General features: G+C 51.8%; 1 protein-coding gene across 4 annotated transcripts in view; it reads left to right on the top strand.

The window, feature by feature from the left end:
• The window catches only part of RAB11FIP4 (RAB11 family interacting protein 4), a 117,707-nt gene that overhangs the window by 82,237 nt on the left and 22,231 nt on the right, over positions 1–13,239 (top strand). Inside the window, exon 3 of one of the 4 annotated variants that reach the window (XM_072747752.1) lies at positions 12,923–13,029. The exons of the other annotated variants lie outside the window; for them this stretch is intronic. The gene's annotated coding sequence lies outside the window, so the exon portion shown is untranslated. The remainder of the gene's footprint in view (positions 1–12,922; positions 13,030–13,239) is intronic. 4 annotated transcript variants of the gene reach the window in all.

Here is a 13,239-nt window from a genome sequence, read left to right as displayed (position 1 = left end):
TTTCTGTTTGCCCAGCCCCCACCCAGCACATGGCCCAGAACTGGCAGTTCCGCCCTCAAATACTTGGAGCATCTGATTGGTGCTAGATTCCGTTCCGGGCTGTGGCAGCAAACAGTAGCAATGGCTCCTGCCTTCATGGAGCTCACATGACTGATGGCCAGCAGGCAGGGAAGATGTGTGGTGCTCCAAGCAGCAGGAGGGCAAGCAGGGCAGTGGGTGTTGTGGACTTAAACAGGGTGGGCAGGGAAGTCCTCGCTGAGAAGGTGATGCCTTGAAAAAAGAGGTTCAGGCAGAGGGAGCAGCCACTGCAAAGGCCCTGTGGTCGGACCAATGAGCTGTGTCCACTGAAGTGCAGGGAGGCTGCTGGGGTCAGAGAGGGAGCCAGGCAGGGTCCAGGGTCATGCTCAGAGAGATTGGGGGTGTCCGGTGCTGCCGAGTGAGCGCTCTGACCCCAGGAGAACAGGAGGAGATGAAGAGCACACAGTTGAGATTAGGAGTCCACAGACACAAAACGCATTTCATTGCCCTGTCCTCTGCAAACCCTTGCTGTTGAGAGTTTGGGCAGAAGCATTTCTTGAGAAGAAGTGTCTGCGGGTGGTCATGGCTGCTGTGGACTTTCCTGCTCTCAGCCTGGGTCAGGTCGCGTTAAGCCTGTCCCCGTGAGTGTGGAAACCACTCTTGCCGGTGTTATTTCCAGCACGCAGATCAGTCCCAGCAGAATCCGCCTGGGCCGTCTCCCTGTCCCCACCAGTCCGCACCAGCAGGGGCACAACAGGTCCAGTATTCGGGACCCAGACTCTGGCTGGGCTCCCCATCATCATCTCCTCCTTGGACTCCCAGCCTCCCTGAGCCCCACGGTTGCTCAGGCCTTCCTTTTGTTTCCACTTCTGTGCCCTGGTCTCCTGAGAAGCTTAGCAGAGGCACGCATCCACCTGGGCAGCAGCTTCGGGTCTGAGAGATAGAGAATGTGTGTGTGTGTCTGCAGGGAGAAAGGGGACAACCAGAAACGTGTGCATCCTTGGGGGTTTGCCTGGAGGTCCAGAGCTGTGTGTCTGTGTGACCTCTGGCTTCGGCCCCATCTGGCAGGCTGGTACTAGTAATGCCAACGTTTCCAATCCTGCTTCTTGACTTCTTTCAAGAAATGGGAAATTTTCTGACTATTGGTCATATTCTCAATTGATTTAAACTGTTTTATCTTCCCAGACAAGTAGGTTCTTTCCAGCAATGTAAACATGATTCAAATGAAAACAAAGCTCTGTGGCTTATTGATAGCTGTGGCCCTGCTTCTGGGAGCCTTTCTTCCTTAAGGGACCAGAAAGAGGAAGGCCTGCACAGAACTCGAGTGTGGGAGAGTGGGTGGGAGCTCCTGCTCTCTTGAGTCATCTGCTATCACAGCAAGCCTCACAGTGTTGAAAAGGGAACCTGTGCTTCCAGTAGCCAGTGTGGTCTGCAGCCAACTCGGGGTATGGGGTCGGCAAGGGGTGGCAGGTGGCAGAGTCCACTCTTGTCACCAGACATTGGTCTCCCTCTTCAGAGAGGAGAGACAATAGGAATAGGTGTCTCCTTCCTGCTCCCTGGTTTTCCTGAGAGAAGTACCCGCCTCAAAACCCAGGTGCCTCCATCCCGTGCTCAGCTATCCAAGGCCTCTTTTCTTCAAGTAGTAAAAAACGTTTTGGAGTCTAGACCCTGGCCCCGCCATTTGCTCATTCTGGGACGTCAGGCAAGCCACCTCAGCTTTCTTTCTATCTTTCTTTCTTTTTTTAAAAATTTTATTTATTTATTCATGAGGGACACAGAGACAGAGAGAGAGGCAGAGACACGGGGAAGAGGGAGAAGCAGGGTCCACGCAGGAAGCCCGATGTGGGACTCGACCCCAGGTCTCCAGGATCACACCCTGGGCTGAAGGCCGTGCTAAACCACTGCTAAACCGGATCCGCCCACCCTAGCTTTCTGAGCCTCTGTGGGGTAAGGGTGAGCATAAAATGAGCCCCTTCCACCTGCTGAGCCCAGGGTGGCTTCTGACATGTGCTCAATTGCCGCCTGCTGGATGGTTAGACAGCCAGGGAGGCAGGATAGTGTGGTGGCCAGGAGGCTGGGCTCCTGAGTCGGGTGGCCCGTGTTCAAATTCTGCCTTGGCCAGTGGCTACTTTTGGAATCTTAGGCTATTTACCCTCTCTGCCTCTCATTTCTCGGAGGTAAAACGAGGAGGATGCTTGTCCCTCCCTCTAAAGGTGGTTCTGTGGAGCACCATGTAAATGTATGAAAAGCACTTCAAACTCTGCCTGGCATATGAGTGAGCTGATATTTTTAGTTCCTGCAAGCTTCTAGTGGTTTGATTCTTGCTACTGATAACCTTAGCACTTAACAAAATTTCTTGCAGGAAGGATGTCTGAGCAGAAGCAGGAAAGTGGTAGAGGAGAAGCTTGACTACCTGAGGCCCTTTACAGGAAGAGCAAAACTCCCACTTCCTCAGCTTCTGTGTTTTTTAAATAAACCAACTCAGCCTCTGCAGATGCAGAATGTGGTGCTGGAGCAAAATGACTGGCGCCCAGAGTGGCAATCTGGGAATGAGATGCAAACATAGTCTGAGGTGACAGGTGGGCTCCCTGGGGCTTGGTGGGTGGGGCCGCCCCTGATCCTTCCTTCCTACCCTGCCAAAGGGAAGGGGCTGCACCTCTGCCCACCCTCCCTTCGCCTGCAGCCAGGGCCTGTCCACCTGTGCCAGCCGGAGATCCAGCTCAGAGCAGTGTGCCTGTCTGCCACTGCCAGCCTGCAGGGTCTGCCTTCTTAAAGCACCACGACTCTGGCTGCCTGCAGGGTCCCAGGAGATCGGGGACCATGTTGCGTGACTGCCCTCGGCAGTGTTCCCAGGAATGAGCCTACCTGTTCATTTAACTTGGCGGCTCAGAGGTCTGTGGCTTCCTGGAGGCAAAGCTGGCGTGGCCGGCTGGCAGGTGGGTGGTGGTCAGGACAGCCTCTGCTGCTGATACTAAGTAACCTTGGATTGAAAGCCTCCTGGTGAGCTGAGGTTCTTGTTGACAGGCTGGTCTGGCCAGCACATTTTTGTGTGATTATCTGCAAGATTGCTTTGGTTATTAGCAAAGAAGGATCTTGCAGCAGCCAGGTGTGCGTGTGTGTGTGCATGTGCGTGCATCCAATTGTCATCTACCCTCCAAGTCCCACACACAGTCCAAGGCACTGGGACTGAATCCTCACTCCTCACTTACACTCATGCTGTATTTTATAGATTCTAAGACATTTTTTTTTTTCACGTTTTAACATCTCAAATTGGAATGTGTTGTACATTCACTGGTGTGCTTTAATTTAATCGGCAGTGCCGTTTCTTTCTTGGTGTACTTGGAATAACAGTGCATCTTAAAATCAAAGGCTTCTTGGATTTAACGAAACACTGAAACTAGGTAACCTCTAGAGAACTTGTGTAATTTGTCCAGTTTCTTCAAGGGAGGGAGCAGAGCCACCTTGCAGTGGTGGAAGGATTAGGTGAGGGAACGCTCACCGTGATGTGATTCAAGGGAATGAGGTTGGACACTAGGCTGACCTGGGCTCCTATTCAGGCTTTACTGCACATGAGCTGTGTGACCTTGGGCAAGTAGAGCAACCTCCCTGAGCCTCACATTCTTCCTTTGCCAGACGCAGATCCTTGTTCCACGGTTGTCACGACCGTGTGTGAGCATCTCTCCCTGTCTCTCTCTTGCTGGGTCTCATCTAAGCTCACACTGCCCCATTCCGGCTGGACTAAGAGGGATAGTGAGGGCAAAGGGCGGGTTACTGGCCTTCCCCAGGTAGCAGAGGGACAGGCATAGTATTTATTGGGGTTTCTTGACTCCGTTCTAATCCTTAAACATCATTGTTTCCTTCCTTCCTGCCTGCCCTCCTCCTCCCAGTGTGCCCGTGTTTTTATTTTCACATGTGTTTCCTTTTAGCAATTCTCCTTCCAATCTCTCTCCTCTCCCTTTCTGTAAAATGCCCCCCTCTCTTCCCCTGTGCAGCCTCTTTGAAGCTCCTCATGGTGGGCAAGGGGAGGGAGCTCTGCCTCGTGGCCAGGGTGGCACAGGCCCTAGGAGCCACTGCTGACAGTAGTCTGTGGTCTAGTGTGCTGTGGTCCCTGCACCCTTCAGCTTAAGCCCACGTTCTGGTGCCACCAGCCTTGCTGCCTCCTGTGCCTGTGGCCTCTGGGGCACAACCCTGCCTGTTGGACACCACCATCACCAAGAGTGTTCAGTCCTTTCTGTACCCTTTTTGCTCCATTAAAATCAGACCTGTTCACATCCCAGCCCTGCTGGCTCTGTGACTTTTTGCAGGTTACTTAACCTCTCTGAGCCTGAGTTTTCTTCTCTGAATGGTGGTTGATGCACAAAAATACCTGGCTCGTGCTAGGTGCTTCATAGATGTTTTCTTCTCTGGACCACCTCAGATGTTTAAGAGTACTTTGTTTCTTTAGGGCCCTGGGAGTAAATGCTCCAAGTAGATACCCTGAGACAGATGGAGGAGCTCAGGGCAGAGAACTGCAGCGGTGAAGGCACAGGGACCTGTGTGAGCAGGAGGTGTTGGGCAGCACGGCTAGCCTCTGGGAGGGAATCAGGTGAGCTGTTAGGACCTCTGCACCTGGGGTGGGGGGTGTGAGGTTGACAACGTGGACCACTCACAAAGAGAGCAGTGGGCTGGGTTTCAGGTGCTGGATGACAGCCACATGGGGCTGAGAGCAGCTGAGAGCAGGCCAGTGAGATGCTGGCTGGCTAGAGGGAGGCTCTCAGCGCAGGGGGTTCTCGTCAGAGGTCCCTCTGTCTCTCCCACTCTTGAGCTCCTGATGAAAGCAGTAGCACAGCTTCCAGTTTCGTTGATGGTGTCAGGTTTCCCAGCCCCCTCCTTGATGAGGTGTATTTGGGCTCTGGCACAAGGGTGGACCTCTGTCTTTTTTCATGTGGCAAGGGGTATGACAAATTACCCAGCCCTGAGAGAAACAGGGCTGGGGTTGGGGCACAATTTGCTTGGGAAGAGCCTGTACTGGCTAGTGTGGTGACCCCTCTGGGCTCCCCCAGGAAGCTGGGGCACCACACAGCTCCTTACTAGGGACAGGAGACCCCGTGGGTTAGTTGTGCCAAGGCTGGGTGGGAAATTCCACCACCACCACCACCCCCACCCCCCCACCCCCGCTAATCCCTCTTCCCTTAAAGTGGTCTCTCGGGGGTGGGGAGGTGAGGAGAAGACGCCTCACCCAGTGTCCCAGGGAGAGCATCCCCAGAGCAGAGAAGGGGCTCACAGCGCTTGTGCCTGGAGATGGCTGTGGAATTCTCGGAACTCAATTCTGGCCTGAGGGAGGAATGTATGGAGGGGAAGGATTGGCCTCCCAGATACAGTGACTTTCTGGGGCTTTTCTAGGGACAGGCCTGTGTGGCACGGGGAGACATTGTGTCCAGATGTAAGAAGCGGTGTGTGCCAAAGCGTGGGGGTGTCTGTGTTGAACAAGAGCTTGGGGTACAAGGGACAGGGAGTGGCCGTACCCTGTCCCGAGGCTGAGAGCAGCTGGGCAGGGCTTATGTGTGCTGGTCTGAGGCAGGGCCTGGTTCTGTAGCCACAGGGGAGCCCATGGGCTCGCTGACAGGGGCCTTCGGCAGCCTTGTATGCCCAGTGGGCTCCTCCTCCCTCTGAGCCCCAAGCTAGGGTCAGACCCAGAGCTCTTACCTGTTCCTCCCAGAGGAGAGCCTGGGAAGGGACCTGGGCCGGCTCCCCCTCCCCAGCTCAGGGCCCCTGAGCAGTGCCCTGGCCAGCCATGCTCCAGCGAGCCCCTGGGTGAGACGGCAGCCCCGGGATACCCAGCCTGAGCAGCTGGGCCTGGCAGAGGTGGAAGGATAGAAGGAAGTTGCTGAACGGAGCCTGCTGGGCTGGGGCTCTGGGACGATGGGAGGTGCCCGAAGGTTGGGGGGGGCTGTGGGGCAGGGGAGCAGAGGAGCTGCCTTCTCCGTGGCGCGCTGCTTGGCCTTCCAATCCCGAGGGTTTCTGTGCAGAGAAGCGGGGAGGTGGGCAGCTGTCCCCAGTTGGCCGGCTCCATGCAGGTGCGGCCTCCCCCGGGAAGCTCACCCCCCTCACCTGCAGGGGCCCCACCTGCCTGGTGGGCCCCCGGAGGGGCGGAGCGGAGCGGGCCAGGGGCACCACTGGCTGTGCTGCTCCTCTCCACGCCCTCCCTGGCGTGCTGGGAAAACACGGAGCCCCCAGAGCCAGCCCCGCAAACTCTTGACTGTGTGAGTAATTAAGCCCTCTCTTCAAACAGCCACATCTTTAAAAGCTGTAATTTGTAGCCCAAAATAGCTGCCTGTTCAAAAAGCCAGGAGAGGCCTTGTTGTGTGCCCCTAGCAGCCTGTGGCCTGCTAATTCGCCTTTGACATTTGCATTGCCCGACACCTGGCTGTGGTTTTCTGAGCCACGGACCCCACGGCGGGCGGGAACTGTAGCTTTCCGGTGTGTACTTGGGAAAGGTTTTGAGAATTTCAACACGGTGTTTGACGTCGGGAGTTCCTGGTTCGGGTTCACGTGGCTCTACCTTTTTGTGTGACCACAGGGCCGTAGAGAAAAATCTCATCGTGACTTTGGGGCAAGGTGGATTCAACTCTCCGGACCCCGGGTCCTTACCTGTCAGGAGGCAGTATTTACTTGCGGGGATTTGGGGGAAGAAAATGAGACCACCTTGGTAAAGCAGACATGGGCCCTGGGGGAGGTGCTGTCCTGTGTCACCTTCCCCCCCACCCCCGCTTCTTGATGTAGACAGGTCTTGTGGATTTGGATAGGTGCTTTGTGGAAGCAACTCGGCTCACAGGAAACACCTCCCTTGACTTACAGCTTCTCCATCAGCTGACATGCCTGGAATTCTTGGGGCTGGCTGCTGGGCTCGGCTTCCAGATGTGGAAGCAATTTAAGTTCTGTTTTCCTAATCTCCAACGGTTTGCTTCTGAAGTCCACATTCTCACTTGAAAATCAAGACTTGTTGGCTCTTTCTGGGGGCAGGGGTTAGGGTAGATGGCCTCCTTGGATCCTTTCTGTTCAGGACGTCGGTTCACTGGGGCACTCAAACCCAGGACCCGGGGCTTTGTTAGAATGGTCATAACTCGTCAAGGGCTTGGTCCCTACAGGAACAGAAGTTCACCCTGGGGCCACCTCCCCTGCGGTTTTCCCTTGGTCACTTAGCCAGATTCAGCTTCAGTGTCTGCCTGACCCTGGACAGCCAGCCTTGAAGGGGATGGGATGGGGGGGCTCCAGTTCTGGCCATGTCTGAGGGAGGCTGGTGTCTCAGCCGAGTAAGGTGCCCACGTGTCCCAGGAGTGGTAAGGGCCCTCCTTCCCAAACTGACCACAGCGAAGGGAAGAAATATGCACTGGATTTCAAGGAACCAGAAATACTGTCTGGCATGGAGAAACTGGTAATATCCTGCTCAATTACTGAGTGCTCCTGGCCACAGAGGTGGCCTGCCCCAGGATCAGACCATGGCATGGGCCTGTGGTTCCAGGGCTAACTGCCGATCTCTTCTCTTGTAAAGCATTCACTTTTTAGGTAAACTAACTTTTACATTTGTATTATAACTACACTAAGTACAGTCCTGGGCAAACAAAAATTGCCTTTGCAGTTTTAAATGTCTCTGGCTGAACTGCACATATGCTTTCCTTTAAAGTTAAAATATACCTGTACTATTGAGAGAATACAAGAAATAGAAATTATCTACTTAGATTTATATACATAGTGTTTAGGAAACATCATCCTGATAATTATAGATGCACCAAGCTTCAGCTTCAGCAAAATAGTCTCCAGAAATAGCAGTATCTCAAAATGGTTATGAGAGAGAAGATACCATTTCTTTTGAGGAGAGACAAAAACAAACCCCAAGTCTCTTGATGAGATTCTAAGGTTCAGTAGTTCTCTCTGGAGGTTGAGTTGAATTGACCTAGAAGGAATTTGCCTTTATTATCAGGGTGGGAAGGTGGGTGACAAAGCCAGGTGGGGCCTAAGGTACTCCACACAGGCTTCTGAGTGGGGGAAGGAGAGGGTGGTAGTTGACGAGGGCTGCCAAAACAGCTAGTACCACAGACGAGCTGGCTTGAACAACTGGAATTAATTTTCTCAAAATTCTGGAGGCTTAAACACTCAAGATCAGGATGTCAACAGAGTTGGTTTCTTCTGAGGCCTCTCTCCTTGGCTTGCAATTGGCTGTCTTCTCCCTGTGTCTTCACATGGTCTGTGTGTGTTTCCCCCTGGGTATGTCCTAATCTACTCCTCATAGGATACCAGTCAGATTGAGTTAGGGCCCACCATGACAACCTCATTTTAATGTAGTTGCCTTTTTTAAAAAAATCTATTTATTTATTTTTTAAAGATTTTATTTATTTATTCATGAGAGACACAGGCAAAGGGAGAAGCAGGCTCCATGCAGGGAGCCCAATGCAGAACTCGATCCCTGGTCTCCAGGATCACACCCTGAGCCAAAGGCAGTGCCAAAACTGCTGAGCCACCCGGGTTGCCCTGTAGTTGCCTTTTTAAAGACCCTGTCTCTAAATACAGTCAAACCCCAAGGTACTGAGGTTGGAACTTCGACATATGAATTTAGGGGGTGACAGGACCCAGGTCAGCCCATAACAGAAAGTTTTCTGGAACCATCCTCCAAGGGGTGGAGAAAGAGGAGTATGAGCAGAGCCTGGCATCCAGGGAGAGCCCTGAGTGGAGGGGATAGGAGCCAGCTCTGCCTGCAAGCAAAGGCCCAGTGTTGATGATAGGCCCATTGGGGTAGCTCTTGGCCAAGTGCTATATTCAGAAAAGGTTCCAATGTTCTGACTCGTGGTTCACCTTCTAGAGCCTGAACTACCATGGCTGTCTGATCTGATCCTTTGGAACCAAGGCTGCTCCTCATTGAACTTGTGGAGTTTTGACCCGTGGAGTCATGTGGGCCCACCAGGCTCCCTGTTTCTGCTTCTTCGGCCTCTGGGATATAGCATCCTTTAAGGAAGGCTTCGCTTTTGCACATTCCTTTTAAATGGAGCTAAACTTGTCAGAGATTTTACGCTTTTCCTTAATCAGTTGAGCAAGTTTGGGGCAAGCATCTTTCATGTTTTATGTATATATCTTTCTACTAACATGCTGAAAAAAAAATAAGACTTGTAAGAACCAATTATGGGAAGCTATTGAGGGCATGGCCACCAAAACTGCGTGACTCCCCAAAGTTTTCCTGAAGCACTGCTTTACGGGGGGTTCCCAGCCCCCATGGTTCCAGAGCCCACCATCTAGCCCCTTCAGTGAACATGACTCCATCAGCCACATGAGAGGACCCCCACAGTGTTTCATGTGGAACCCAAACCAGCCCCTGCAACTAGGATAGTCCATCGTGGAGCTGGCTGGGGAGGAAGACAGCCCCAGCAAGGATTTGCACACCCACAATTGCTCTCCAGTGCCACTACCATATTTGCTTTATCTCTGTAGCTTCTATCCCCCCAAACCATTTAAAAGAAAATTAGACAAGACATTATCAAAACTCACAGTTATTTTCCTTATAACTGTTAGCAAGCATAATTAGCAAGCATAATTCCCTAATATTATCCAATATCTAGCCCATATTCTAGCTTCCACTGGGACCTCAATAGGTCTTTTTAGCTAGGAGGTGGTTTGCTTGTTTGTTTGAACTGGGATCTAACCAAGGTTGACATTTGGCTTTGGCGTTTCTTGATTAATCTAAAAGGGTTCTCACAGTGTGGTCCTGGGACCGTTGGCATCACCCAAGAATGTGTTAGAAATGCACCTTTAAAACAAAAAACCAGGGCAGCCTGGGTGGCTCAGCGGTTTAGTGCCACTTTCGGCCCAGGGCATGATCCTGGAGTCCTAGGATTGAGTCCCATGTCGGGCTCCCTGCATGGAGCCTGCTTCTCCCTCTGCCTGTGTCTTTGCCTGCCTCTCTCATTCCCTCTCTCTGTCTCTGTCTCTCATGAATGAATAAAATCTTAAAACAAAACAAAAAACCAACCTATTTCAACCTATAGAAAGGAACCCCAGACCTACTGACTCAGAAGCTCTGATTCCATCTGAGCTCACAGTTCCCGTACGATTCTGATGTATGTTAAAGTCTCAGAACCACTGGTCTAGGAAGATCCTTTTCTCTCTTCTTTATGAGCTTCCCTTTTTGAGAAGCTCAGGCAGTGGTCTTGTAGAAGTCCCCACATACCCTCTGCCTGGTGATTTCTCTGTGGTGGTCGGTAACTCATTCCTCCTTCTTCCATGTTCCTGGGGGGGTAGAGGTTAGATCTTAAGGCATGATTAGAATTGAGTATTTAGTTAAGATGACATGACGGGTGAGGCTGTGTCCTTCATCTTGAGTCCGGTCAGGAGGCCAGTGTCCAAGTGTTCCCAATTAGCGATGCTGGGCTTGATCACTGATTATAAAGCGACAATAGCCGATTTTTCTCCACAATGGAGATTTTGAGGGGTGGAGGGTGTTTGGAGGGTGGAGGGTGGTTCTTTGGTACTGTGCCAGCATCCAGTTCCTCATCAACCTTCGCTCTGATGGTTTTATTCTACATGTGGGTACACTGTGCTATTTGTGTCTGGTCTCATTTGTGTGGTTCATACCTCCCATCTCCCTTCTAATTCTTTTGTCTGCTCCATCAGTTATCGAGAGATGAGTTAAATTCTCCAACTTTAGGCATTCATTTATTTATTTGGGCACAGTAAGCTCTGTGCCCAACATGGGGCTTGAACTCCTGACCCTGAGATCAAGAGTCACATGCTCTACCCACTGAGCCAGCTGGGTGCCCTGTCATTCCTTTACTTTTGGCCTGTGTCCTAGTGTTTAAACTATGTCGCTTGTAAATGGCACATAGTTGTTGTTTCTATCTAGTCTGATGGGGTTTGTTTTTTAATAGTAAAGTTTATTTCATTTTCTTTTTTTTTTTTAAGATTTTATTATTTATTTGAGAGAAAGAGTGAGTGAGAAAGAGACAGAGAGTATGAGTGAGTGTGCAAGCCACGGAAGATGCAGAGGGAGAGAGAGCCTGATGCAGGCTTGATCCCGAGACCCTGTGATTGTGACCTGAGCTGAAGGCAGATGCTTAATCAACTGAGCTACTCAGGGATACTGGGTTTATTGCATTTTCATTTAATGCATTGCTACTATGGTTGAGTTATGATCTTTGGCCTTTTTTTCCTTCTTTTTTTCATGTTTCTTTTTGGATGACTTAAGCATTTTTTATTCCGTTTCTTTCTCCATTAGAATGTCAATAATTCATTTTTATTTTTAAGTGCTGACTTTTGACATGCTTCAACATGTTATTGGAATGGAAGTGGCATAGTGGGAAGAGGGGCTTGGAGGGTCTCCCGGTGCAGCGCCTGACCCCACTGTGATGAGCATTTCCAATGGGGTCCAGGATCTGGCCCAAAGCCTAATGGGCTTGAAAGCCAGATCTTGTTGGCCCTTCCCTCATCCTGGGGCTTGAGTGCCACCCATTCCCACAGATTATCCCTAGATGGACACGAAGAGGCAGAAGGCCAGCTGATCCATTTATTGTGAGAAGTGTGCTCTGGCAGTTAGTTTGGGCAGCCCGCCTTTCCCTGACGCCTGCACGTTCCTGGAAGCTTGCTGTGATCAGAAGGGTAGTGGGTGAACATGGACAAGGGGCGCTGGTTAGATCTGAATGGACATTGAATGATCTCCATCTCTGATGCCAGCTAAGTTGGACCCCACGGCCTTTGGGGCAGGCCCGACATACAGATCAAGCAGACCTCTGGCCAGTGCCTGGGTGGACACCACCAGGGTCTGCTTCAGACTCTTCTCTTCAGCCCCTTCCTGGGGAAATACTAGCCTCCTTAATACTCAGTCCCTCTGCTCTGCCACCCTGCTGGAAATTTGCTGCCAGGGGGCTATCGGACATCCTCATGTCTGAGTTTTTCTGGGAGCTACATCAAGCCCTCTCTTTGTCTTGCACTCCTGTGACACTACCTTAACAGTAGCGTCTGTTGGGGGTCAGGGGAGGGGTGAGGAGTGTGAGATTGGGGAGAGAGACAGCTCAAGAGTTGCAATTAAAAACATCAAAAAAAAAAAAACATCAAAAAGGGGGTGCCTGGGTGGCTCAGTGGTTGAGTGTCTGCCTTTAGTTCAGGTCATGATCTTATGGGATCAGAGCCCCAGGCTCTCTGCTCAGCAGGGAGTTTGCCTCTCCCTCTCCCTCTCCCTCTGCCCCTCCCCCCTGCTCCTTCAAATCACTCTCTCTCTCTCAAATAAATAAAATCTTTAAAAATAAAATTTAAAAATAAAAACATCAAAAAGAAGAGCATGAGGGCTTCCCCGCCACTTCCACAGTGGTGGCACGTGCACTAGCAGGGCCTCCTTATCTGAGTGCCTTTGCTCTTATGCAAATGGCATGGGAGTCCTTGAGAAACACCAGCGTTACTTTCTCTTTCTCTTCTGTTCAGTGCCAGCCTGAGGGGCCCATCCAGGACTAAACCGCGTCTGCCCGAGGGCCTCCCTTCTCCCATCTGTAAAACTGGGTGACTAAGTACTTCCCTGCAGGGGCCAGGGAAGGAAGTTCACTACAGAGCTCCCAACCACTCTCTGATCTTGCCCCTGGGGATGAGAACACAGCAGTCTGTTCTGTCTTCTTGAATCGGCCTCCTCAGTCAGAGTGGGATGCTTGGGCTTTCATCTTACAGTAAGCCGTCCATCCCCAGGGCTTGCCAGGACAGGAGATAAATGAACTCTGATGGCTTGGTGACCTGGTGCTCCTGTGTCTACCCCTGACCCTGTTGGGGATGAGCTGGGGCCTTGTATCTGAGCCATGGTTACTTTCTGTTCAGAAGTCAAGGCTTAGGTACCAGCCTCCTTGTGTGGAAACTTACCTCCCCCTTTCTTCCCACCCTCACCCCTTGACTGGCATCTGAGGAACCCTTTGTTGAACCAGAACCCTATCAGCCACCGATGAGCACCGACCTCCTGCCTGCAGAGCAAGGCCTGGCTTCGGTGCAGGAGTCGGCCGCCACAAACAGGAGGTGGGTACAGCCTGGATTGCTTACTGATCTCCGCTGCTGCCGTGCCTGGATGGGTGCCGGAGCTGCAGTGGCGGGTAGGGGGATCCCAGCCCCAGGTAAGCCCATCCTCTCTCTCTGGACCTGGGGGCACTGGCATCCACAAGTCAGCTCCTTAGTCTTCTGCTACCCGTGGGGAAGACCCAGCAAGGCCTTGAGCAGGCCTGTTGTCAC

Source organism: Vulpes vulpes, chromosome 2, assembly GCF_048418805.1.
Source record: "Vulpes vulpes isolate BD-2025 chromosome 2, VulVul3, whole genome shotgun sequence".
In the NCBI taxonomy this organism is placed as follows: Eukaryota; Metazoa; Chordata; class Mammalia; order Carnivora; family Canidae; genus Vulpes; species Vulpes vulpes.
Note: the sequence above shows the minus strand (reverse complement) of the source record. Positions and strands in the feature narration are given on the sequence as shown.